Consider the following 25,829-nt stretch of genomic DNA (forward strand, 5'->3'; position numbering starts at 1 on the left):
TAATTGTCCCGATTCCCAAACTATTTGTCATCCTGTGCGAAATGATTCCTCACATTACGACCAAACTTACACATACCTGAAAGATAACACCTTACCTCCCGACTTATCAAAAAATCAAAAGAGAAACTTTATTCGCCAATCCTCCCATTTTACTCTTGTCGTGGATACCTTGTTTAAACGAGGTCTAGATGGTACTCTTTTAAGATGTCTTGAACAAGAAGAATCTTGTTGTCCACCAAAAATGATTAACCCAAGATCACCTGCAAATCAATCTATGAGAAAGCCAATCTCAATCAATGAAACACTTCGGGGCTTGGACAACATAGCATAGGATCCTAAATGATCCTCTTGCACTTCAGGTTCTGCTAGACCTAGGGGGGGCACCCTTTTGATGCACTGAATCAAACTCGTTTACTCACCATGAAAACATCAATGAAGCAGATAAACCATTCCACAAACTCAACAAATTAGATAACACATACAGATTGGCTAGATCTTGTGCAAATAATGGCTGAAACAAAGCTTGGGAAGGATAGAGCACAAAACCCTAAACATGAAGGGAAATAGATTTGTCTTTGATTTGTATAAATCTGAAACTATCCCCAAATCTGCAAGACCAGTGCCTTGTTCATTGGGCAACAAAGTCACACAAAGAATTGCAAAAGTGTATCCTAGTCACAAATTGGTTTTCCTTAAACAATATTACTACATTAACACCTTATACTAATGCATTACTCAATTCCATTCACATAATTATCAAATCTAGGACACATTCCATTATTCATGACTGATTACAGAGTTTAAAACCTTCATTGAAGGATACCTATAGACAATCACACAATCTCCTTTAAATTAACAAATTTCATCCTCCTTAAGGATTCAATTCATAATAATGGAAATACATACATAGAGACAATACTGTGGGAAATTTACTCATTCTCGACACAAGTAAGATCTGCAAGTAGAAAACATCTCCAAGACTGCAATGTAATCTCTGTACCCTGAAACAAACCAAAGAATTTTACAAATTTGGGTCAAGAAGTTCAGAGCTGGAAGCCATGAAAACTGGAGCACTTCCTCCAAAATTCTGGAACCCTTACAATGAGAAGAAAATGAGAATAAGAAGGAGAGGGAAAAAGATTAGGTTTCATCAAAATTTGCCAAGTGTCTCTTTTTCCAACTGAATTTACTTCTTCTTTCTCATAGAAACTCCTCCCAAAATATCCAAAATTTGTTAAAACAAACTTCATAACTGCATTTCTCATTCCGAGGGCTTTCCCGCGATATATAATACTTCCACATTTGGCCAAAACTTAAACGCTGGGCGAATTAAACTTGAACAACAGACCAACATTTAAAATTTTCAATTTCTTATATAGTTTCAACTATATATTTAACTTGATTTAAAACTTTGATTTTTGGCCTGATTTGTCCCTAACGCCCTGCCATGTGGCAACCTCTGATTGGTTGATGGTGTCCACTGGGTGCCACCTCAGATGACACCTCATCACCACCACGTGCACACCTCGTCACTGCCACTTTTACACTACTTGTCTGCTTGCTTGTCCGCCACATCATCACCACCTCAACGACACTTGAGCGGGACCTGCGAGCTATCTTTCCACTTGGACCGACCACCTGTCTTTCTCCATTTTACAATGGCTAACTAGCTTGCATCTTCAAGTCATGAAGTCACGCAAGCCATTGGATCCTTTGCAAGATGCATGCTCTTTAGCTCCTTGCAATTTTGCGAACCTTAACAGGTGAGCATCTTTCTTTCATGAAATCGCGTCGGCCGTTGGATCTCCTGAACTTGCATGGTCTTTAATTCCTTTCGCTAAGCTTTTTGCCATTTTGTAGAGCTTAACTAGTGAGCATCTTTGGCTTGCGAATCCACGCGCTTCGTCGATCTCCTTGGAACATGCTCAAACTTTAAGCCGCCCTTTCTCTGCAAAACTTGACTGCCTCGGGATTCATGCCTACGTGGGGTCCACCTTGTCGCCACTTGTTAGCCTCCTTGGTTTCCTCAGGAAGCGTGCCCACACGCGTGGGGTCCACTTGGGTGCCCATCAGCACCTTGCGTCAAAAGCCTCTTGAGGCTTTGACATATTACTTGTGTAGGGCTTTGGTTATAAACATCAAAATTATCTGTTCCCCGGCCAATGTGGGGTAAAGCCTCAAGCCTGGCACTACAAGTTTTGAGGGTTTTCTAAGTGTTTTTGCCTGAGACTGTGTTCTTTTTGAAAGTTTTCGATGACCATTGTCTGTAAACTACATTTGTTTGAAATTCGATGGCCTTTCCAACCATGCCACACACTGGAAGAGGGGAATCTTTACCAGCCACGTTGCATTTGCAATTGCATTAGCTCGAAATTTCATTGACATACAGCCATGCCATGCTGCCTAAGTATTTGCTCCAAAATTTCATCTTTTACCAGTAATACTCATGGAGGGAAGGACATGGGCATTATGCCTCAATTGCATTTGCTGTTGGAATTCAAAAACCTCACACCATGCAGGGAGGATGTTGGATTGGGCTTGCAAATTTTTTTTTTAAAGCTTCATTCATTTTCTCCTCATTCTCTATGATTGCTGAAGAATTCATTTGCTGCTCATTGAATTTTGCTCAGAGGTTTCCAAATTCCCTTTCCTCCACCATCCATGCAGGGGGGCATTCTATTGCTATGGTTTAAAAATTTTGCATTGCCAATTTCACTCACCACGCAGGGAGCATGTCTCCACTTTTGGCAAAGCCACACAGGAGAGGGGAGGACTTGTTTACATTTGGTAGAAGACCTCAACGCTATCCCCTACCACCATGCCACATGAACTACCAATTACCATTTGCTGCAGTTTGAAAACCTCCAGTGACCTGCCAGTTACCATTTGCCACGTGAGATTAGAGGACTGTTGTTGAATTTTCCATTTGCATTTGGTTAATGTTTCATGTTGTCTGCTGGTAATGCCTCCCCTTCAATGCAGAGGATCCATGCAGGGGAGCTTGGGGGTATAAGTGGCATCCACTTGCCAAATACAATGTCTTGAAACTTCCAACGCCTTTCCCAAGACATCACGCTACCTTCTTTAGGAAAATACATCCTTCCCCATTAGAATTTACCCATACTACCTGTGTTAATGGATACGTTTTGAGCTTTGAATGTTTGATTGCTAAGTTCATCCCATTTTTCAGGTAAATTCTTTTTGCATAAACAACCTCTTGCAATGGACGATATTGTCTTGGCAAGCCGTATATAGGGCCCAATATCGCATTACATCATGCTGAAAGAAGTATAGATCTGGGGCACTTCCATAAGTATAGGCTTGGCTCTCGAGATTGTTTATCAGATTTCAAGAGGCTTTTACTAGCGAGTTCCAATAAGAGGACAAATGCATCTTGCTACTCCATCTTTCTCACATAGACCCAAATGTCCAGCAATGCATCTCCAGTATTTGGAATTTTGGTTTGCCCAAATGCCCATAAGCAGAAGAGAGATAGGGAATCATTCTACTCCAATAATGGCAATTGATAAAGTCGAGTAAAGGAACTTTCAGAACTATTGAATAATCCCTGGTTGTTACAAGGGTTTTATTTTGCTACTTGTGCTCTCCTCGAATTTATTTCCCTCTCTGATGTCGGCATCATTTCCCATTCCACATGCTTCACTCATTTCCTGAGAAATTGTCTCTGCAATTTCCTTAGTAATCTCATAAGTATCACCAACACTTATATTAACTTCTGGACGGGGAATTGATAAGAAACATTGATAATATCCATTGTTATCATATTTAAATCATTAAGATAAATGAGCTTCATGAATGACATATTGACCCCAATTTTCAAAACCATAAAAATCTATAGAAGCCTCTCAGTTATATGCCCACATAATGAAACAAAATAATCTCTTAATAAACCAATTTGCCAACAACATCAATGCACGAGCATGAACCAGGTCAGGCCCCAAAGCGGGTCCGACTAAAAAAATTGTCATTTTCTTGCAACTGACCTCTGAAATGCCTCACAAACTTTAAACATACCTCTGGAATCGATCGAGACTATTTTTGGATCATCAAGCCGAGTTTTGCAAGTTTTAGGCACTTACGCCACATTTTCGCATTTAATCGTGAAGACATAATTTTCAAACCGGTCAAAACATCTTTCTAGACCTCGCCATCTGATAGGCGTGTACTCTGATATACAAGCATGAAATCTATGGAACTGTTTCTGAAGATGAATCTTGAGCAAAGAGATATTAATTGTCAAAAATGACCAACTGGCTTTGTCGACACTGCGGACCTGATGAAGTCAATGCTCAGGCAACACATGATGGCTTTCTTAAAAATATCTAATGACCTTAGTAGACCCTCAAATCTGAGGCATAGCTACCTTGTAGTACATATCAAATATTTGAATGCTCAGTTCGACCTGGGAAGCCAACTAGGGATAAATGGTGTGCTCATGAAAATAGCCACAATCTACTGATATAGCAATGAAAGTATGGACCACTTAGACAGATGGCTCAAGAAACCCTTTTGAAAACCGATCAAACGGTTTGGCAGAGGCTTGAAACTAGAAATATAGCTTGTAATTTATACCAATAATAGCCCAGAACAAACATTTTGGCATGACATTCACCGAGGCATCTTTTACACTTATCCAAAACAAGGCTCTGACTAGCTGTCGAAACAAGGACTTGTCAAACAACACCAACTGCAAATGGATTGAGCTTTGAAAACTAAGCAAATGGATTCATAATGACTTGAAATTTTGCAAGATAACTCACATTTATGCATAGAATTGAATCCAATTTGAAATCCTTCATGATGATCAATAGGAAAAATATATAAACACTCAAAGTAGGCTACTCAATAAAATCTGCATTTGTGTCTGAAATGCACTTTCAGCTCACCCCTCGAAATGGGTACCTGATAAATTGATCCAAACTGAAATATCAAAGTTGCACATCACTGCATAGGCCAAATGAAAGGTGTAGGACATGTTTCTCGAGCCTTACCCTTTGAAAATCAACCGGCTCCATTTTACCCTCTCTCTAACTATGCCTCTTGAATGAGATTAGGTGCCTTTTTGAAAATGCAATATCAAAATTTTGAAATGGGGCTCAAAAATTGACTCAAATTTAATGAGTCCCAATAGTGGCTTTGACTGGGGATGGTTGATTACAAGATCAACACAAGAATCCAAATATCTATGGTTAAGAAGACCACCCAAAAACGGATCACTCCTCTTCTCTTCTAAAAAATAGGGCTTCCTTGTTCTACCCAAACAACAGGGCACTTTATTGAAAACCACACAACTGAAGCAAAGCAACTATACAATAGATACAAACATACTAACAACTGAATACAAACTGATCCACTTTCCTCAGCATTTACCTCTGTCGAAAATCTAATTCTCATCATCTGATACCATGATCCAAACAAAGGCACCTTTCAATAACAACTAAGCATAATCCTTATAATCAACCTCTTTCATCTCATTACTATAATAGTTGGTGTGCATACCTCTTGTCTGATTTTAAATTTTGTAATCACACACTATTTCAAAAGTAAAATCATGAGACAATTCACAATAGAGGCCTTCCCACAAGCTGCCATACATTTCACTATCCCAATCAATTCTATCATTTGCAAAGGCATCATCATGCTGAACTTCAAAAATAAAACATTCATTCTCAACACTATAATTTTCATCAGCACATGCCTTATTACCATTTAAGTTCATAGAATGAGGGGCATTACTATCCAAATGATATAAACAAGGAACATAAATATCACAATCCACATGTGATACTTCACTATGTTGATCACATTCTATACTATCCTTGTTCATCCAACTCAATACATTCACATCCTCAATATCCCATTCATGGAAAATAATGCATACCTCTGGCTGAAACAAATCCTCAGCTAAGTCTTTCTCATTCAGACCTACATCCATCTGAAAAACTTCCATCTGTGGTCTGAAGTAATCATCACATAATCCATGCCTCTTATCTTCCTCATGAAGTCAATTCTTACAACACATGCTACTACTGTTTGGAACTTCATCAGCATTACAAACTTGTTCAACACAAGGGTAAACTTTCACATTTTCTATAATGAAATCAGCACCATGAACACTAATATAAAAGGAAAAGAACTCCATATCTGGTTCAAGCATACTATCAACATTCACATCCTCTTCATGTTACTTGAAATTCTGAAAGCATTCAAATATGGGTTCATTTAAATCTGAAAATAAAACATTATCCAAACTTTCACATACATTTTTATCTTCAAAAATACTTTCATTTTCAGATTCATCACTGAGATATATAACTTGGTCTCCTCTTATATCATCTTCACAAGATGAATAATAAGAATTCTCATAACCATCATCAGTTGCATGACTGACATTCATTTGTTGATCATAAAAATGTGAATAACTCATGCCAAGATCATTCTCATTTTGAAATTGCTCTTTATTGTTCATTTGCATACCTTCAAGGCGCTGAAAATCAAACTCAGTATCCTCATAATCAGCAGCACCACTCCATTTTGAAACACATTCATCACTGGGCATACTTGCATTGAAAACACTATCAACATCATCCACAATTTCATTTTCAGATTTATCAGACTTAATCAAAATCTGATTTTCATCATATTGCACATTTTCACTTGCATAATCAGCAACATTTGGTGATCCCTCAGTATTTGGTATTTCAACATTAAACACATCAGTAGCATGTAAGGACCGATGGTCATCATCCTCATTAATTTCATTATCATTACCCTTGGGAGATGCATGGTTTACTTGATAATTTGCAGTCACATAATCAGCATAACCGCATACAAATCAAATGGTACATATCTTTTATACAAATCTACCTTCGTGTCAGTATTATCACAACATTTCCCACTGATCATTCCATCATTACTGTGAGAGACAACTGACATTAACTGCAGATATTCTTGACTCTCATTAAAATCTAAATCACATGCATCAGCAAAACCATCTGGAAAAGCAGAGCTTGACATGTTTTGACACGGAATGATTTGTTCAGCTTCACATGGTATTTCACCATTGAAGGTATTTTGGCGAGAAACAACAACAGACACAAATATCTTGGATATCCCAAATTTTAAATTATTTTCAATGTCCCTAGCTATGTTGAAGGTTTCATACAAAGTTTTGGGCTCCTTGTTTCTCAATAAGAAACCCATCTTCTTACCAAAAGCACTCATATAAATATCCAGACATAATTTATCATCAAATTTATACTTCCTAGAAATTTTAGACAATGTTTGTGAAAACCTAATATTAAATGTTGGTACCAATTCATCTTCCCTAATTTGTGTGTATGTGAACTCTTTCAGCAAATCACAATCACTCACCTTTTCAACAAATTGGTCTATGAAATCTGAAACTAATTCTTCCCATGAGGAAATACAATCTGTCGGCAAAAAGGAAAACCAATCCTTGCATCCTCTTTCAGTGACTGGACAAATAACTTCATGCATACATCTTCTTGACAAATTTCAAACTCTCCCATCAAATCTGAAAAATCTTTTCACATGTTGACATGCTAATTCTGATTTCTTCCCACATAATATTGGCAAATACTTTCTAATTTCTATGGGTATGGAATTTGGGTAATCCAAACATCTTTGAAATTCAAAGCAGCATAATGGTTCATGATAAAACTTCTCCTATTACTTGGTTGTGACACTTCACTAGGCATGGTCATATGTGGCAATACACAAGGCTGAAAAACTTCACTACTCATTCCTTCTTACTCCCACAAATGATTACACAATCTTGGATAAAACAATGAAATACTTCAAGCACATATCATCATCCAAATCTATTCATGACATTACTTAACACAAAGCTTTCCAAATTTGCATAATACAGAAGAAAATATGTATTGGACATTCAACAAAATAGATATGCAAATAAGTTTGCAATTCCTCTCTTTCCCTCTTACTAGTGCTGTTCACTTAATGGGAAAACTACATTACTCATTCAAATTTTTAGAACAAACATCTTGCATTGAAACTTCTGAAAATACCTGGGTGTTTGTAGCTATAAGACTTGTAGATCTGAGCATTTATTTCAACTTTCAGCACTGTCTTTTACCTCAGAGTCGCCACCTCTTGCATAGAGGACATTTTGAATAGCAGAATACCATTCAACACATTTTTGAATTCTTTATTGTCTCCTTCAATCTCACTACAATAAACACTCTTCCAGGCCACAAACATATGGATCTGGGAAAATAACACCAAATCTATGAGTATCTTTCTGCACTTTCTTATCAAGCTTTTATGATGAAGAAATCAATGCATAAATCTGCATTAGCAGTGATAACCCATATCTCTGCCACTATATATAGAAACATAAAACCTTATGCAATACTAATTGCAAGGACATTCAACATTGGTATGAACCATAGAGTCGCCACCCAATAAGGAATTGGGGAAAAGTTTGCATACAGCTGCGAGGACTTGCTCACAATTCAGCAACATGAATTTATTGTTACTCTTTTATAAAATATGACATGACAAACATATCATTCTACAGATCCAGAATAAGGAACATTCTCTTCACCATAAAATCACTTTCAACTCTGTGCATATACAATGGACAAACTAGTTGGATATAAAATTGACAAGATGAGGAATACATTCAACTTCTAACCTTATCAATCAAACATTCAAATCCATTAGTTCCGCAGTAGAGTCGCCATTTTTGTTGTTCACTAAAAGTGATTAACCCAAGATCACCTGCAAATCAATCTATGAGAAAACCAATCTCAATCAATGAAACACTTCAGGGCTTGGACAATGTTGTTCTCAAAATCTGATTACCCTTCAATGCCTTTAATAATATAATCTAAAATGGGTGCCGAGAAGACATCAAGGATAAAAGGATTTCAGAGACAACATATGACAAGGTTTGGTTAGACCTTCTACACTTCGGGCTCTTCCTTAAGCCCAGGCGGGTATACCCTTTGTGAATTAACTTCACATTCTTAAGCAACAAACCCACAGCAAACCAGTCCAGAAAACCAGTGAGTTTGTTCACCTTGAAAAAACAACTGAAAACAAAAAATGAAACAATATTCAACTTCAGTATATTTGATCAACAAAGCATGCAATAAACAGCTTCGATTAGTACTAGTGCTTTATCCAAGGCTACAGAGTCACTCAAACTCAAATAAAACTCCTGAAATAAAACATCTCTATACTTCCCATCAACTTGGTCTCCATTTATCCCTGTAAATGCCTAGCATCAACAAGAATTTAATCACTTCAAAATAAGCTAAGATCCTCAAAATTCAAAGTTCATCCTGAAGTATTTACTGGTAGAGTGGTCATGCCTGTTTAATTTCCCTCCTAAAGAGAAAAGCTAGAAACACCCATACTGAGATTGCCTTACAATTCCATTCAAACAGAAAAATCCTAGATTATTCTGAATGAAAGAATAAATACGATTAAGGACAAATTTGAAGACGACACAGAGCTTTACTCAAAACTAATGGTCTGTATATTGATATTCATTTGAAAAAGATTTTACAAGAGTCTGATTCTCCATTAAACTTTGGAAAAGCTCAGATAACATTTCTGCAGCGTTTTCTTACAAAAAATTGTGTGATCCCTTTCTCTCTAGTCCTGGTATCCATTTATAACAATATGGATGCACCAAGCTTCGGACTTCTTTGAGGAAAGTTTATTACAATTACTTCAAAAATTGAAGAAGTTACAATTTCAGTTATGCGCTCTTTTCAGCTTCTTCAGCAGTCTGTTGGATGGGTTATTCAGTTGCAACCTCCTCTGGCTTTTCAGGGACGTTCTCTAACTGCTCCGGATCTCGAGTGGAATATTTAATTCCCCACTCACCATACGTCTCCTCGGTCGGCCATACAAAATTAATCACATCACTTTTAACCTTAGTCAACCCTTTCCAAGAATTCCTCAGTTTGTTGACTTCTGAGTTAAGGAAACTGTAGTGTGATTTAATTCTCTCTATTTCCTATATGGTTATAACAAAAAATGAGGTGTCATCCAGATCAATAATTCCCTTGACCCTTGCTGACAATTTAACATTTATCTCATTGAGCCATATCTGCTTATCTTTCAGCTGATCTGGATTGGCAAAAATTCCTGGAAGTAACTCACAAACCTGATCAGTGTATTCCTTTTTAAGCAATTTAACCCTTCTTTCCACATTATCCACCTCTGTCGCCAATTGCAATAAACTCTTAGTGATATCAGAAGTGGATTTGATAATAGGGTTAGCTCTTGCTTCATCACAGGAAACACACATGAACTCCAAATCCTGCTCCCTAGGCCTCCATCTGTCAAAAATGGGTGTCAATATGACTTTATCTCTTATCAACTCAGTCCATATCTCCATGACTTTTCCTACACTATTGTGAAGGAGTGAAGCATTTATAGTGTCTGCAAAACTGGAGACTGTGGCCTTGATCTTTTCTTCATACTTCCCTGCATAATAGGCCTGAGTTTGCTTAAGACTCTCCAATTCTTGGGGAGTTATCTCTATCATCTGAGAGCTGGAAGGTGCAAGAGATGGTGGGAGCTCAATAATGGGGCTAGTAGGTGGAGGTCTTGCAGGAGAAGAGGTGATCATTAATGTTGAAGATTCACCTTGTTGACGTTGTCCTGCTAATTGGCTCTGTAATCTGGCAATAATACTCTCCTTGCCTCTTATTTCCTCCTTGGCACTGTCATAAGCCTTCAAGACTGTTTCCAATTTGAGCTGGAGAGCCTCTTTTTCTTTAGCATCCTTCTCAGCTACTGCAACACTGAATTTGGCAGTCTCCAACACCGTGCTAGCAGCCTCTACTACCCCTGTATTTTCTACTCTCCTGACCATCAATCCGCCAATGTGACTTGTCCCTGCGGTGTCTTTACCCTTTTTGTCCTCATTTCTCTTAAGGGACCACATGACTAGAGCAGCATTGTCTTTACTGAATGTAACCCCTTCCATGGGTTTGGTTTCTTTCCTCACTGCATCCAACACCAGAGCATCAGCAATATTCCACTCTGGCAAAATGAGCACTCCTGCTTGTGCTACTAAATCTCTCCCCTGTTCAGGAGTGATGGTTTTGAATTCTTCCATCATCTCCTGTTTTATTTCTTCCTCCACCGAGGCTGGATCTTTATTTGGTTGTTCTGCCTTTCTTGTTTCACATCTAGCATTATATTTATCTATATGTTGTTTCCATATAAACTGCATGAATGCTTCAGATGTCACAAAACTATCATCTGCTAGAAAAGCACTAGTGGCCTTCTTTATCTCAAGATCCCACTCCTGGCCTTTGAGTTCAGTCGAAGTGATGTCCATTTGTGCTTCAGTGGGTTCTTCTGGCATCCCCTCTTCCACTTCATCATATGTATACGCAATCTCCCCCAAACTGCCCAACTGAGATAGGTATTCAGTTGCTGCTTGTTCATCTCCAATGTGGAGAGGGGATTGGGATGGGGAATATAAGGGTGTATCTAATTGCACCTCCTTCCCCACCCTCTGCTTCTTTGGGCTATCTTGTATGTGAATGACTTCATGTGCTTTCCTCTTCCCTTTGGATGAAGAGGGTTCCCCTCTTGCAGACACCAACACACTGTAACCTGCTTTCTTATGCAGGGTGTAATCACCAGGAGGGATGGCTTTAATAGGATCTAATTTCCCCAAAATCATTCTTGCTTTCTCAGGGTTGTTTTTAATTACAACTTCCCTTTTCTCCTTTATTGTCTGCATCACATCCTCAAAACAAATAATCAAAAATTTTATCTTTTCTTCCAATGGGAAGAAACTAGACAATGGGTCATAGCTAGCATCAAATTGATGCACAAAATCCAGGGCCTTCCTGTAAGCTACCCATTTTTCCTTCCTCAGCTCTTGTTCATCCAAATCAAATTCATTCCTGATGAGGTCTTCAGGAAAGTGGAATTGATGGGGCCTACCTCTGCATGCTACTTTCTTCCGGAATACACCATTGTAAAATTCCTCCGGATCAGCACATCTTGACACTGTAGTGGACAAATGGTAGGGTTTGAGGAAATCCTCAAAACATTTCTAGCCGCCCTTGGTGATTACAAATTGGTGGGCTACTGTAGCTGTAGGGAAAATAGTCCCTTTACCTCGGCCTGTTAACTCTGCCTCTTGCAAGTCACCAATTTGTCTGAGAATCTCAGCTATTCCCACTTTGAGGGGGACCTGGTATGGTAACAAAAATGGGGTGCCTCTGAAACCAAAAACCCTAAACACTATGGACACTGGATATAAATACATATCACCCCAGTTATGAACAATCTTGACATTCTCTGCGAATTCTTTTGGTCTTAAGAATTCCAGAAGAATCTTGGGGACTCGTGGATTGTCAGAGCAAAGAAGAGTCCTTATCTTGGATGCAAAGTATTTATCAAACTTTAGAAAACTTGCATCCTCTCTATCCCATGACAATACGGTACTCCATAATTGTACCGGCATCTTTTCTCCCTCCTTTTCCTTTACCAGGTCCATTCCACTGGCAAAATAATCTCCACCTTTGAAGAGGAAGAGGTGCATCAATAGTGAATACCACCCAAATGGCCTATCCACCTTCCCATTCTTTATCCCCATCAGTCCTCCATGGATAGCATCAGCAATATAGGAGGCATAATCAAATGTAATAGCAAGAGAAGGATTCAGAATTTGAACAATCATTAACAGATAATGATTTGGCATATTAGATTCAGCATCCTCTCCTAGAACTTGGCAAAGTGCCCAGTACATCCCTTTTGCCCTTAAGGTAAACATACTTAGTGAAAAGGGCTCTTGTGTATTGGGCCCTACAACTGCTAACCCTCCCACTTTCAGAAAAAGTTCTTTGAGAGGCCCATTCCTGAGATGAGTCCTCTGTGCCCTGTATACCTGAGTTAATTGTGTGAAGTTTATAGGCTCCAAGAAATTGGTAAACTCACTAAGCCCAAACGCTTTTCTCAGCTCTTCTGCATTTATCTCCACGAGGGTTTTTCCATTCACATCCCGGATACACCTGGTAACTGAATCATAATTTAATGCCATTTGGGTTAACAAATCTGTATCCATGAACACCCCTGGGACTACCAATCTCCCAACATCTAATTCCCAAATGTTATTTTGAGGAGCAGGAGAATTCCTCATTCCAAAACCGATTTTAAATAACCCCAACCCAGACAGCCCAACCTGTGGGTCTCTTAACCAATTACCCTTATCATACAATCCTTCTCCAATTCTCAGTCGGGGAGCCCTGGGTACTAATTCTTTGGCCTTAGATGCCTGGTTGGTTGACAGCGTCAACTGCTCTAAGAAGTCATCACACACACTTCTTTCAAGATAATCAACTTTACCATAAAATTCCCTTTTAGGAGCCATTTGCAATACAACCTGATAAATATTACTTCTGAAACTATTTCTGCTATACGAGAATAGTTTCACGTATCACAACACAAGAACGGCTGCAAAATAAGAAAAAACCTGATGCTTGCTCGAAAAAATTCGCTCTGCAACCAATTCGCCTTCTCTGTACTTGTAAAAGATAACTTTGCGTTTGCCTCCTCTGCAAAAATCCTTTTAAGAGGTATCCTTACTTGGTTGTTAGGAAATCAAATGCTTGTACTCTGGGCCTTAACTGTAACATTGATTCTGCATGCTTCGACCGTCCCTTCAAAATCGAATTCATACGAGAATTCATATTTTAGCTCCAACGGGCCGCAGTCTTTCTACAAGTGTCTCTTTGTGAATTTCATTTTGACGGCTTTGTCCTTAGTCTAAGTCTTGTCTTTTATTGGCTACATAATACCACGCGGCATCCGACCATTGGCTTAGAAAATCCCCTCACATTCTATTTTGATATTGGCTGAATGTCGCCCTTTATACTATGGCGGGCCTGTGCCTTTCTCTTTTTTGCCATGTCATCATCATGACACGTGGACGACTGATATTCCTTCTCGCTATTTCGCAGCCTTAAAGGGTAAGCACTTAACCCTTGCAAAATAGCGCGGGCCGTTGGATTATCTTTCAAGTTAATAACCTTTTAATCCTTCGAACAGGTCCTCAGGAATGGTGGGCCCGCTGAGTCATCAGTGACATCTGGCATCTAGTCATCCACTGTGCTGATTTGTCACTCTGTCACTTGCCGGAAGAAGAACCATGGGGGCCCCACTTCAGTCTTCGACAGGTCTATCTCAGAAATGGTGGGCCCACTGACATGCCATAGACACCTGGCTTCTTGTCACCTTCGAAGCTGACCTGTCAACTTTTCATTTGTCAAACCATACACTATAGGGACCCACAGCTACCTTTTAGACCGCGTGTCATCAAGACACGTGGACGGTCCAGGTTAATCCTCGCCATTTCACAGCCTTAAAGTGTGAGCATCTTACCCTTGCGAAATAGCGCGAGCCGTTAGATCTTATCTCGACTTGCTCGGCATTTAAACCCTGTTAGGAGCTCTCAGAGGTGGTGGGCCCACGGACACATCATGGACACCTAACGCCTTGTCCTGCTGACTGTGGCGGCCTGTGCCACGTATTACCTTATAATACGCCAAAAGAAAGCCACGGGGCTCCAGCTATCTCTGACAGCTATGCCTTCCACTTACCCCGTCGTGACACATGGACGGCCGATATTCATTCTCGCTATTTCGTAGCCTTAAAATGTGAGCACTTAACCCTTGCGAAATAGCGCCAACCGTCGGATCTTTCCCCAAGTTGATCGGTGTTTACTGGGCCCGGCACTTTAGAAGGAAATAATAAAAGGCGAAAATTTTCAAATAATTAACATGACCGCCTAGGTAAATAGCAAGGGGGGACACTTCTTACGACCCCACGACCCATGACTTAAGTGAAATAAAGTAACGTCGGAATAGAAACCAGGGGACCTAACACAAAAGATAAAGCCTAAAACTTAGAAAAACCTTAAACACTCTAGGTTTAGAACAGAGTTGAGACACCTGGGGCCACACCCTACGAATATTTTCAAAGAACCATAGCCAATTATGGGAAAAGAACCCAATTTTAAAAAACAGTGATAACAGACAACATAACATAGGATCCTAAATGATCCTCCTCCACTTCAGGTTCTGCTAGACCTAGGGGGGGACACCCTTTTGATGCACTGAATAAAACTCGTTTACTAACCATGATAACATCAATGAAGAAAATAAACCATTCCACAAACTCAACAAATTGGCTAGATCTTGTACAAATAATGGGTGAAACAAAGCTTGGGAAGGATAGAACACAAACCCCTAAACATGAAGGGAAATAGATTTGTCTTTGATTTGTATAAATCTGAAACTATCCTCAAATCTGCAAGACTAGTGCCTTGTTCATTGGGCAACAGAGTCACATAAAGAATTGCAAAAGTGTATCCTAGTCACAAATTGGTTTTCCTTAAACAATATTCGTGCATTAACACCTTATACTAATGCATTACTCAATTCCATTCACATAATTATTAGATCTGGGACACATTCCATTATTCATGACTGATTACAGAATTTAAAACTTTCATTGAAGGATACCTATAGACAATCACATAATCTCCTTGAAATTGAAAAATTTCATCCTCCTTAAGGATTCAATTTATAAAAATGGAAATACATACACAGAGACAATACTGTGGGAAATTTACTCATGTCTGACACAAGTAAGATCTGCAACTAGAAAACATCTCCAAGACTGCAATGTAATCTCTATACCCTGAAACAAACCAAAGAATTTTACAATTTTGGGTCAAGAAGTTTAGAGCTAGAAGCCATGAAAACTGGAGCACTTCCTCCAAAATTATGGAACCCTTACAATGAGAAGAAAATGAGAATAAGAAGGAGAGGGAAAAAGATTAGGTTTCATCCAAATTTGCCAAGTGTCTCTTTTTCCAACTGAATTTATTTTCTTACTCTTTCCCATGGAAACTACTCCCAAAATATCCAAAATTTGTTAAAACAAACTTCATAACTGCATTCCTCATTTCGAGGGCTTTCCCGCAATATATAATACTTCTACATTTGGCCAAAAATTAAACCCTGGGCGAATTAAACTTGAACAACAAACCATCATTTAAATTTTTCAATTTCTTATATAGTTTCAACTATATATTTAACTTGATTTTAAAACTTTGATTTTTGGCCTGATTTTGCCCTGATGCCCTCCCACGTGGCAACCTCTGATTGGTTGATGGTGTCCACTAGGCACCACCTTGGATGACACCTCATCACCGCCACGTGCATGCCTCATCACTGCCACTTGTATGCTACATGTCTGCTTGCTTGTCGGCCACATCATCGCCACCTCAGCGACACCTCAGCAGGACCTGTGAGCTATCTTTCCACTTGGACCCGCCACCTGTCTTTCTCCATTTTGCAATGGCTAACTATCCTGCATCTTCGGGTCATGAAGTCACGCAAGTCGTTGGATCCTCTGCAAGATGCATGCTCTTTAGCTCCTCCTGATTTCGTGAACCTTAACTGACGAGCATCTCTCTTTCACGAAATCGCGCCAGCCATTGGATCTCCTAGACTTGCATGGTCTTTAATTCCTTTCACTGAGATTTTTGCGATTTAGTAGAGCTTAACTAGCGAGCATCTTTGGCTTGCTAATCCTTGTGCTTCATCGATCTCCTTGGAACATGCTCGAACTTTAAGTCGCCCTTTCTCTACAAAAATTGACTGCCTCGGGATTCATGCCTGCATGGGGTCTACCTTGTCACCACCTGTCAGCCTCCTTGGTCACCTCAGGAAGCACGCCCATGCGCATGGGGTCCACTTGGGCTACCATCAGCACCTTGCGTCAAAAGCCTCTTGAGGCTTTGACATATTACTTATGTGGGGATTTGGTTATAAACATCAAAATTATCCATTCCCCAACCAATGTGGGATAAAGCCTCAAGCCTGGCACTACAAGTTTTGAGGGTTTTCTGAGTGTGTTTTCCTGAGACTATGTTCTTTTCAAAAGTTTTCGATGACCATTGTCTATAAACTGCATTTGTTTGAAATTCGATGGCCTTTCCAACCACGCCACATACTAGAAGAGGGGAATCTTTTACCAATCACGTTGCATTTGCAATTACATTAGCTTAGAATTTCATTGAAATATAGCCATGCCACGCCGCCTAAGGATTTGCTCCAAAATTTCATCTTTTACCAGTATTACTCATGGAGGGAAGGACATGGGCATTATGCCTCAATTGCATTTGCTGTTGGAATTCAAAAACCTCACACCATGCAGGGAAGACGTTGGATTAGGCTTGCAAATTTTTTTTTAAAAACTTCATTCATATTCTTCTCACTCTCCACGATTGCTGAAGAATTCATTTGCTGCTCACTGCATTTTTCTTAGAGGTTTCCAGATTCCCTCTCCTCCACCATCCACGGAGGGGGGCATTCTATTGCTATGGTTTAAAATTTTTGCATTGCCAATTTCACTCACCACGCAGGAGAGGGGAGGACTTGTTTTCATTTGGTAGAAGACCTCAACGCTGCCCCCTACCACCATGCCATGTGAACTGCCAATTACCATTTGCATTTGGTTAATGTTTCATGTTTTCTGCTGGTAATACCTCCCCTTCAACGTAGAGGATCCACGCAGGGGATCTTGGGGGTATAAGTGGCATCCACTTGCCAAATGCAATGTCTTGAAACTTCCAATGCCTTTCCCAAGACATCACGTTGCCTACTTCAGGAAAATTCATCCTTCCCCATTAGCATTTACCCATACTACCTGTGTTAATGGATACATTTTAAGCTTGGAATGCTTGATTGCTAAGTTCATCCCATTTTTCAGGTAAATTCCTTTTGCATAGAAAACCTCTTGCAATGGATGATATTGTCTTGGCAAGCCGTATACAGGGCCGAATCTCGCATTACATCATGCTGAAAGAAGTATAGATTTGGGGCACTTCCATAAGTAATGGCTTGGCTCTAGAGATTGTTTGTCAGATTTCAAGAGGCTTTTACTAGTGAGTTCCAATAAGAGGACAAATGCATCTTGCTACTCCATCTTTCTCACATAAACCCAAATGTCTAGCAATACATCTGTAGTATTTGGAATTTTGGTTTGCCCAAATGCCCATAAATAGAGAGAGATAGGGAATCATTCTACTCCAGCAATGGCAATTGATAAAGGCGAGTAAAGGAACTTTTAGAACTATTGAATAATCTCTGGTTGTTACAAGGATTTTATTTTGCTACTTGTGCTCTCCTCGAATTTATTTCCCTCTCTGATGTCGACATCATTTCCCATTCCACATGTTTCACTCATTTCCTGAGCAATTGTCTCTGCAATTTCCTTAGTAATCTCATAAGTATCACCAACACTTATATTAACTTCTGGACGAGCAATTGATAAGCAACAATGATAATATCCATTGTTATCATATTTAAATTGTTAAGATGAATGAGCTTCATGAATGACATATTGACCCCAATTTTCAAAACCATAAAACTCTATAAAATCCTCTCAGTTATATGCCCACTTAATGAAACAAAATCATCTCTTAATAAACCAATTTGCCAACAACATCAATGCACGAGCATGAACCAGGTTGGGCCCCAAAGCGGGTCCGACTAAAAATATTTTCATTTTCATACAACTGACCTCTGAAATGCCTCACGAACCTTAAACATACCTCTGGAATCGATCGACACTATTTTCGGATCATCAAACTGAGTTTTGCAACTTTTAGGCACTTACGCCACATTTTCGCATTTAATCGCGAAGACGTAATTTTCAAACCGGTCAAAACATCTTTCTAGACCTCGCCATCTGACAGGCGTGTACTCTGATATACAAGCATGAAATCTATAGAACTGTTTCTGAAGATGAATCTTGAGCAAAGAGATATTAATTGTCAAAAATGACCAACTGGCTTTGTTGACACTGTGGACCTGATGAAGTCAATGCTTAGGCAACACATGATGCCTTTCTTAAAAATATCTAATGACCTTCGTAGACCCTCAAATCTGAGGCATAGCTACCTTGTAGTACATATCAAATATTTGAATGCTCAGTTTGACCTGGGAAGCCAACTGGGGATAAATGGTGCACTCATGAAAATAGCCACAATCTACTGATATAGTAATGAAAGTACAGACCACTGAAACAAATGGCTCAAGAAACCCTTTTGAAAACCGATTAAACAGATTGGTAGAGGATTGAAACTGGAAACATAGCTTGTCATTTATACCAATCCCAGAACAAACATTCTGGCATGACATTCACCGAGGCATCTTTTACACTTATCCAAAACAGGGCTCCGACTAGCTATTGAAACAGGGACTTGTCAAACAACACCAACTACAAACGGATTGAGCTTTGAAAAACTGAGCAAATGGATTCATAAGGACTTGAAATTTTGCAAGCTAACTAACATTTATGCATATAATTGAATCCATTTTTAAATCCTTCATGACGATCAATAGGGAAAAAGATATAAACACTCAAAGTAGGCTACTCAATAAAATCTGCATTTGTGCCTGGAATGCACTTTCAGCTCACCCCTCGAAATGGGTACCTGATAAATTGATCCAAACTGAAATCTAAAAGTTGTACATCACTGCATAGGCCAAATGAAAGGTGTAGGACATGTTTCCTGAGCCTTACCCTTTGAAAATCAACCGGCTCCATTTTACCCTCTCTCTAACTAGGCCACCTGAATGAGATTAGGTGCCTTTCTGAAAATCCAATATCAAAATTTTGAAATGGGGCTCAAAACTTGACTCAAATTTAATGAGTCCCAACAAATCTGAGAAGGCCTTACATGAAGTCCATAAAAACATTTGTGGCACTCATTCGAGTGGTCTTACCCTTTCAAAAAAACTCATACGCTTGGGCTTTTATTGGTGAACTATGGAACGAGATTCTTTTTAGATAGCTAGAACATGCAAACAATGTCAGATCCATGGAAATTTGATTCATGCACCAGCACAAGAACTTCATGCTTTAGCAACATCTTGGCCTTTTTGCCAATGGGGTCTTGATCTAGTAGGAAAGATAAATCCTTCTTCATCGAATGGTCACAAATTCGTCCTTGTATCTACAAAATATTTCACAATATGGATTGAGGGAGTACCTCTCACAAATATCACAGGAAAACAAATTGCTACATTTATCTTGAATTACATCATTTGTCACTATGGAATACCAATTACGATTATCACTGATAATGGGCGACCATTCAAAAATCAGGATGTACAAGAGCTATGCGAGAAATTCAAGATCCAACATAGATTCTCCACACCCTACTATCCAGAGGGAAATGGGCAAGCAGAAGCATCAAACAAAACTATTTTGAAAATCCTCAAAAAGACAATGAATGATGCTAGAAGAGATTGGCATATTCAATTAAACCCTACTCTATGGGCCTACCGTACTAGTATCCACACACCAACAAGTGCCACACCTTTCTCTCTTGTTTATGGATCAGAAGCAATATTGCCAATAGAAGTAGAGATACCTTCTCTACGAGTATCATTAAAATGTCTCATCCCAGATGAAGAACAACAAGTATCTAGATTACAAGAGTTAGAATTAATCCATGAACGGAGACAAAATGCCTTTGATCATTTAAAGGTATATCAACAAAGAATGTGCCGAAGTTATAATCACAGGGTCAAACCACGAGTCTTTCAAGTTGGGGAACTAGTACTAAAGGAAAATCCATGCAACCAGGCAGATTGAGAAAAGAAAGGAAAGTTTGAACCAAATTGGTTAGGTCTGTTTGTGGTCACAATAGTATTTGGATCAGGAGCATATCAACTATCAACACAGGACTAAGATCAGCTCGACGAACCCATCAATAGCATGCATCTGAAGAAATTTTATGTCTGAAAAAGAAGAAAAGAAAAAAACGAAGTGAAAAAGTAGAAAAAAAAAAAAGTCAAATATGAGAAAAAGTGCAATAAAAAATAGATGGTGAAAACCTGGCAAACAAGCACTATCTGTTTGCTAACTCTTTCATCTATTAGTTCATGCATCTTTCCTCTTGCATTCATTTTCCATCAACGTTGTCCATATCCATCATGAAGCCTTTGTACACACACAGGCATCCCAGCTAATCTCTCGCCATGGTTTGGATCATTGGGTACATCATACTGAATTTATTTCTAAGCTTGGGGTAAAATCCTACACTTAGCTGGGGGCAAACTTCTTGATCATTTTGAGCTTAATCAAACAGGTAGAACAATAGTTAGACAACTCTTATCAAGCGAAAACTAAGACACATCCAACATTGAACACGAGATCAAATTATCAACCATCAAACTATCACAAAGTCAGTCTAAGCATATCACACACTTTTCAATGCATAATTTATTTTGAATAATAATTTTAACATGATTGTTCAACTTTTTTATCTTGATTTTCGCTATCATGATTTCTAAGTGGCTGCAAGATGTCTTTGACTAGAGAAACAAGGAAGGAACATGATGTTTTTCTTGTCTGTTGTCTAAAAATTAATCATTAATATCTGCAAATTTGTCTCAAGGCATGATCATCGGAGTATCATCGAAGATATTTCCAATTTGCGTATTAAAATGGTTAATATTACCTGTTTTACGAAAACAACACTCAGGTCATCTTGGTTCAATTATACCTCAATGCTTGTGCTAACTTGCCATATCAAAATCCAAGAAAGTAGTTCTCAGGTCATCATGGTCTAATTATACCATCGATGTTTTCACTCACTTCCCACATTTCAACAACTCAATGATGACAAAAATGCAATAATCCAGTGATTGATCCGAACGTAGATTTGCATTGGCATTTGCATTTAGCTTGCATTTCATTCTTGCATGGGATCCCACATGCTCATTTTATCCAAGGTTAAATATATCGCAGGATTCATCAAGGTATCATCACAAGTGTATATGCAATCAGACTGATGATTCATATCTCTCCAGATATTGTCGACCCAGTGAAAATCTTATGCTATCCCTCTCAACAGAACCAACATTAGCATATTCAAATCTTTCTACAGCTTGATATCAACAAACTGTCATTTCTTTATCTAATAAACCTTATCAATTCGATCAATAAATCAAATTTAATCGATTCTATCTTTGTCTTATAAAATATTTATCTTTCCCGAAACCAGACATTCTGATCATGTCTTATACAGGATATATTGTTCCTAAAACCAGATGCTTTGACCATCTTTGTCTTATACAGAAGATGTCATTCTTGAAACCACACTGAATCTTGATCTTACGAATCTAATCAATCAAGCATAATCAAGAACCACATCACCGTGATCATAGAACTCGCATTTTCATCAACCACAGTTGCAGAAATCAAATCATTTCCAATCGGATATCAATCTCACAAAAAAATTGCAAAACTCCAAAGGTCAATTATCTCAATTGATCTCCCGAGGGGGCATCATCATATCAAAAAATATCAATCAATAGCTTGGGCATCCTATTGAACCAATATCATCATCAAAATAAGATTATTCTTTGAATCAATGCATCATCACAACTCGCTTCAAAGAGGGGCAAAATGTATACACCTAAAAATGGTCTAAAGATAATTAATTGAATAAGCAATTATTTAATTAACCCCCCTTCCCAATTTAATTGAATTCATCAGCAATTTGGTTAAACTCTCCCTTCTCATCTACTTATTAATAAATATAAGGATTTATTTAATAGGTTCATTTCCATAGTCCCCTTTGATTAATTAATTCAAATTAATTATCCCTCCCCATTTAAAATTATTTCTTCTAATCTCTAATTAATTAAAACAAATCAATTTATGAGTTGTTGAAAGTTAATTAGTCTTTTCTTATTATTTGAATTTTTAAATTCAAATTACCCAAATGCCTCCTAACTTCGAACCACTTCTAAACCTAACCCATTCCATCTAACCCTGGGTTTAATTAAACCTACCTTAGCTTGTACATCCTAACCTCCTTATCCTAACCTTCTATGGTGTGGATACTCTCCCCTTGAGACACATGGCATTCTTGGGCCACATGTCCCATCTCTTGGAAGCCTCTTGACACTTGTCACCATAGAGATGACAAATGTTTCCTTTCATCCAACCTCTCTTGGAAGCCTCTTGACACTTGTCACCATAGAGATGAAAAATGTTCCCTTTCCACCAACCTTTTTTCCAACCTCCTCCAATTTTACTATTGATATCTTTAGACTCAATCTTGACCATTGATTCCTGCCACCTCACCCTTGGCCTTGGAAATCTTATAAATAGATCCCATTTTGGAGCAATAATCATCCCATCTCATTTGCATATTATGCATTGTTACTATAGGCACAATATCTCTTAGCATATCATTTGAGCATTGTTATTATAGGCAATTGCATTCTGAGATCTAGCTTATTTTCTAGCATAATTGTTGAATCTTGTAGCTTAATCATTCTCTTTTCTAGTTTAAATGCATAATTATCATCTTAAATCCTCCATCTAGGTGTAGTCAAGTCACTGGAATTTTCTTATCCAGATTTGAGAGAAAATCTACACTTGCATTTATTAGGAGGCGATAGATCAATTAGCCATGGTTTTATCTTTATTTGTTCTAAATTTGCTAACCATGCGTGTAATGATCTATTGAGTGTTTTTTGTTGTAGCTATAGGTATCACACTTCACATGCATGACAAATCTCATCAACAAATACTTCAACAATCAGTATATCATCATAAGTGATTTTATAATATAAATTACTATCAACACTTCCCATAGTAAAACCAAGCTTCAAAAGAGATTTATCCAACCTTGCATACCAAGCTCTAGGTGCTTGTTTCAATCCATATAAAGCTTTCCTTAACCTGCAAACCATATCAGTATCATTCGATAGTGAAAAACCATCAGGTTTCTTAATATAAACTTCCTCATCAAGATCCCCATTCAAGAATGCACATTTAACATCCATCTGATAAACTTTGTAGTTTTTATAAGCAACATAGGCAAGAAATAATCTTACAGCTTCAATCCTAGCTACCAGTGCAAAATTTTCTCCATAATCAATTCCTTCCTTTTGAGAATATCCTTTATAAACCAATCTAGCCTTATTCCTTATAACATGACCATCCCCATTCAATTTATTCCTATAAACCCATTTAGTTCCAATGACATTTTTTATTTTTAGGCTGGGGAACCAAAGTCCATGTGTTATTTTTCTCAATATGATCTAATTCTTCTTCCATAGCTTTTAACCAAAATTCATCTTTACATGCCTCAATTACTGATACCGGTTCAACTTGTGAAATTAAACATACCTCATTAGTTTCCAATCTTCTTCTTATCATCACTCCATTGCTCTTATCCCCAATGATTTGATCATCATAATGATTCAATCTCACATACCTAGGAGTTTTCTAACTCTCTGCTCCTCTTCCCTATTCTTCTGTTGCTGTAGAATTCTTTGATGTTGCCAGAGTAACTGGTTCAACTCTTTGTTCCGGTAAAGGTGCCACCGATTCAAATATAATCATTTTCACTGCCGGTTCCTTCTCATAAACTCTGATTTGAATTTTTCTCAGGTCATCTACTTTGACATTAGCACTCTCCACAATTCTCTGCAATATCTTGTTATAACATCTATATGCTTTTCTTTCATTAGAATAACCAATAAATATGCCTTCATCACTCTAGGATCAAATTTCCCAATAGTATCATCTCTCTTGATATAACATTTACTACCAATTTTTTTGAAATACTTAACTATAGGTGTATTGCCAAACCATAATTCATAAGCTGTCTTACCAGTTTCTCCTTTGATATGTACTCTATTGAATGTGTAAACCATTGTACTCACTACTTCTCTCTAGTAGATATGAGGTAGATTTTCTTCCATCATCATTGTTCTACCAGCATTCAAGATAGTTTTGTTTTTCCTTTCCACAACTCTATTCTACCGAGGTGTTTGGGGAGCAGAAATTTGTCTTCTTATACAATGTTTGTCAAAAAAGTTATTAAACTCATCAGATGTGAATTCTCCACTATGATCTGATCTCAAACATTTAATATTCAATCCTGTCTCAATTTCCACTTTACTCTTAAAGATTTTAAACTTTTCAAATACTTCGTATTTTTCTCTCAAAAAAGTAACCCACGTCATTCTAGAATAATCATCAATGAATAGCATGAAATATCTATCACCATGAAAATTTTAAAATCTAGCAGGGCCACGCAAATCAGTATGAATAAAATCAAGAACATCATTTGATTTATCTTGTATACTCCTAAAAGAGGTTCTAACCTGTTTACCCATTTGACATTCTTTACATACTAGATTATAGGGCTTCATAGTCTTAGGTATATCTCTAACAACCTTAGTTGAACTGATCTTCACAATTCAATCAAAATTCACATGACATAGCCTTTTATGCCATAACCAACTCTCATCAATATATGTAATGAAACATGTCTTCTCATCGGAGTTCAGATAAAATATGTTACCTTTTGTTTGTGTATCGGTTGCAATCTCCAAGCCAGATCTGTTAATGATTTTGTATTTTCCATCCCTGAACTGTTATTGAAATAATTTATCTACCAATTGTCCTACACTCATAAGATTATGCTTCAAACCTTCAACATAATAAACATTGATAGTATTGGTCTTACCATCCAATGATATAGTTCATTTTCCTTTGATCATACATGCCTTGTCATCTCCAAATCTGACTAGTCCACCATCAATTTCTTGCAAAGACAGAAACATCCCTTTATCTCTAGTCATATGATGTGAACAACCACTATCAATTACCCATTCATCCTTGTCCTCAATTTTAGTAGAAAGTGCCTTCTCCTAAGGTACATTCTCTTC

Source organism: Cryptomeria japonica, chromosome 1 (genome assembly GCF_030272615.1).
Source record: "Cryptomeria japonica chromosome 1, Sugi_1.0, whole genome shotgun sequence".
NCBI lineage: Eukaryota > Viridiplantae > Streptophyta > Pinopsida > Cupressales > Cupressaceae > Cryptomeria > Cryptomeria japonica.